Here is a 3,511-nt window from a genome sequence, read left to right on the forward strand (position 1 = left end):
CCCAGATAATGTATACTAAATAATACTTATTTTACTTTTCAACCTGATTTAAGCCCTGTATAAAGTCAAGCTGGGAATTTAATTCCAGCTTGTGCCAAGGAATGTGTGACCCTCAGGCTAAATTCTTTGAAGCCAGTAAGATATAACCCTTTCCTCAGTTAAGCAGGTGTATATTCACAGTTGTTATGTGAAACTCAGTAATTTCTCTTACACCTACCATTGCAGCTGATTAGCAAATGCAGCTGTCTTTTAGGGAGTGTTAGTTTTATCTCCATTTTTACTACATGTCTATTGGATCAATTTACAGTAACTTCAAAGTAAATGGATTTCCTCTACCATTACTGGTGCTATGTGTCAAATGTCCTAAAATCCTGAGCAAGAATGATGAGATTGCATTTTCTGTGTCAGTGTTTGGGTAGTAACTGTGTAACTGTTGAGCCTGGGTTATCACATGGGCTCTATAACCACACACACGAAATACTTTTGCAGTAGTTTCCTGTAGATCAAGAGGAAGGCTTTTGGTTTTGCATAAATATTCAGTGGTGGTCTCTTCACATGTAGCCATGTTCTGTCATGGGTATGAAGTGTATTATTGGGAACTGATGGAACAGGTTTTTTGTATCTTAGCTGACTTTAGTCTAAACCAAGTGAAATGTTGCTTCGATAGCTTTCAAGTTATTGTATTTCTAACACATTGAGACTATTGTGGAACATCTTAATGGACTAGTGACATCAAAAATTGTGACATCTCTATTTATATACATTCCTTCTTGGGTTGGGTTTCCTGGGGTTTTTTCTGAGGGTTAAAGTAAAATGTCTGGTAGGTTTTGTCAATAACATGTCTTGACTGTAATGTAATATGACACTGAAATAAAAGGAAGAGTGATTATTCATTACTTAGGCACTGAGCTTCATTTAACTACAGTGGGCTGCCATCAGTGTGCAACAGTTTCCTAACAGTTCTTAACATCTGGTAAAATAAGAAAGATAACTTTTAACTTCTCATAACTTTTCAATTGCTTGTGGTTTCCTGCCACATTATATGGAGAGAGAGCAGCACCTCTGTCCTAGAAGTCCTCAGAGGAGACTGCTTTGGTACTCAGCTCAGAGGATGTGAGTCCCTCCCCTGCTTCCCCCACTTTTTTGTTTGTTTGGAGTTGTTTTTTTTGTTGGTGTGGAGTCTTCTGTTGTTTTTTGGGGTTTTTTTGCCTGCCTGTTCAAATCTGTCTGGTTCAGTACAAAACTTTCCTACTTACATGCATGGTTTGGAGGACAGTTTCTAGTGCAATCAAATTGATAAATGTATTGAGCTTTGCTAAACTGTGTTACTTTGTGAACATGACACAAGGTTAATAGTCATATGCCTGCTGGGATGGAGTTTGTAGTTTATTGTGGCCTTTACTGTGGTAGTGTGCAGGATGATTTTAAAACAAATAATTAATTGTTACGTTGCACTGAAATGCATTAGAAGAGAGGCATCAAGCAGCATGACTGCCTTATCTGTGGTGTTTGCTTTCATGAACTCCCCATAACACTTAGATAAGGGGTTATGTGTGAGCAAGTAGAGTATCTCTGGGTAAAGACTGCTGCAGTGGAAACACTCAGGGAAACACTACCCAGTGTCTGACCTGGGTTAGCAGAGGGAATTGTACCCTAAGAGGACACAAATGGGTAGCTCAGTTAGTTGAGCTGTCACTGTTGGTCAGCCCATCAGTGAGAAATTAGAGTGCTCTAACTGAAGGAGCACTGGGAGGTGGAAACCACAGGTACTTCTCACACTGCATGAGCCTTCCCATATAAAGAGATGGATGCAAGTGTGGCATGTAACAGAAGTTTCTATTAAATTTTTATGAAGGTAAATACAAATTATTTCATATAAAATCATCTCTGACTGGAGTACTTGTGCAAGCTTGTCTCAGATACTCCTGTAAGCTGGTTTCTTGTCTTCAGAGCTGAAGGAGTATTTTGGTTTCCCAGGCCTTACCTGCACCTTCCTACCTAAGTTGCCTACTAAGGCTTGCAAGGTCATTTATAAATCTGAAAGATTTCATGTGTGCTGTTCAGTTGTTGCTTGCTGTAGCAGGTGTGCTTGTCTCAGCCTGAATACCTGCTGTGCCTTCAGAAGAACTGCTGTCATTTCCCCATCAGCTACTCCTGAGTAATAGCGTTCTTCCAGGTACCACTGAAGGCTTAGGCTGGGTCCTGGTAAATTTATGGAAGAATGTCTGTGGTCCCATGCACAATTATCAGGGGCAGACTAATCTCATAAGACACAGTAAGGTAATTCTAATGGTGTTTTTATTTCCTTCAGTTGCTGTGGATGTTCATCTACCTTATTCAAAGACAGGCTGGGTTAGTGCCATAGCCAGAAAGCAGGAAAGAAGGAAATACCAAGGAGAGTGAAGCAGTATCTTGTCCCTTAGGACAAGAGCCTTGTTACAGAATCTGTCTGGATGTAGTGGGCACTAAGTCACAGGTAAGCCAGCAGCAGGGTAAATGCACAAGCTGATGGTCTTTGGCCAGCATCATGCATTGCTGTAATTCTTCTTCATACTGCCCCATCCATCAGAACTGGTGGTAACAAATGAGGGAAAGCTGTTGGGAGCCAGTGCTACCACTGAGCTACTGAAAGCAGCGTGGGCCATGAGGCAAGCAGCAGATCACACAGCAGACAAATTTAGTGGCCCCTTGCCTTCCTAAAATGTCTCTTTGAACAGTATTTCATGCTTATTTAGGGAAGAAAAGTGTCTGAGAGTTTGGGGTGGTGGTGCATAGCCCATAGCCATCAGATTGTCACAAGCAGGAATATGCCTGCGATTGCTGAGTCTGAAGGTTAAGAGGTGACACCATTCCTTATGTGGAGCATTGTCCTAATGTGGATGTGGCGCTGTTTCCATCACTTGAGCCAAGGAGGCAGGGCCTTGCTTAATGCCACAGCAGCACTGAGACCCAGAGTATTGAAAGAAGTGAAGTTTAAAAAAAACCCCAAACCTTTTCAGTTTAAGCTTGAAGATTTTTACCGTATCTCTAAGTCCAAAGTCAGTCATTCTGCCTTTCCTGCCAGCTGTTGTGCTTTGTCACACTTCTGCCTCAACATGTGTCTTACACTTCACTTGATGCCTTGGAGATACGGTGATAGGAGCCAGACAGGACTATGGCTACTGCCCTGTACCAAACTTAAGCTGAAGAGAGCAAGGTGTGGTAACTGTCTTACCTGTCAGAAGTCATATTCAGAGGGGGGAAACACAGGAGCTGCTTACCATCCTAACAGCGTGGAAGAATGCTGGTTCTAAAATCAAGGTAAGGAGAAGGTAGGTCTGCAGCAGCAGACTGAGCACTGCCACCAGTTTTCATGTTGGGACAGGCACTGGACATGTGTGCTAAGGGTAGAGGGAAGTGTCGTGACAAGGCAAGAAACAGGAAACATTACTTAAATGTAGTTTAGAGGGGGTTGAAGCCTTTCACACAACTATGTTTGGTGCAGTATTTGCAATGGAATGACTACATCATC

Source organism: Pseudopodoces humilis, chromosome 5 (assembly GCF_049639895.1).
Source record: "Pseudopodoces humilis isolate 2021_Gansu_Grassland_sample_001 chromosome 5, ASM4963989v1, whole genome shotgun sequence".
NCBI classification, from domain to species: Eukaryota; Metazoa; Chordata; class Aves; order Passeriformes; family Paridae; genus Pseudopodoces; species Pseudopodoces humilis.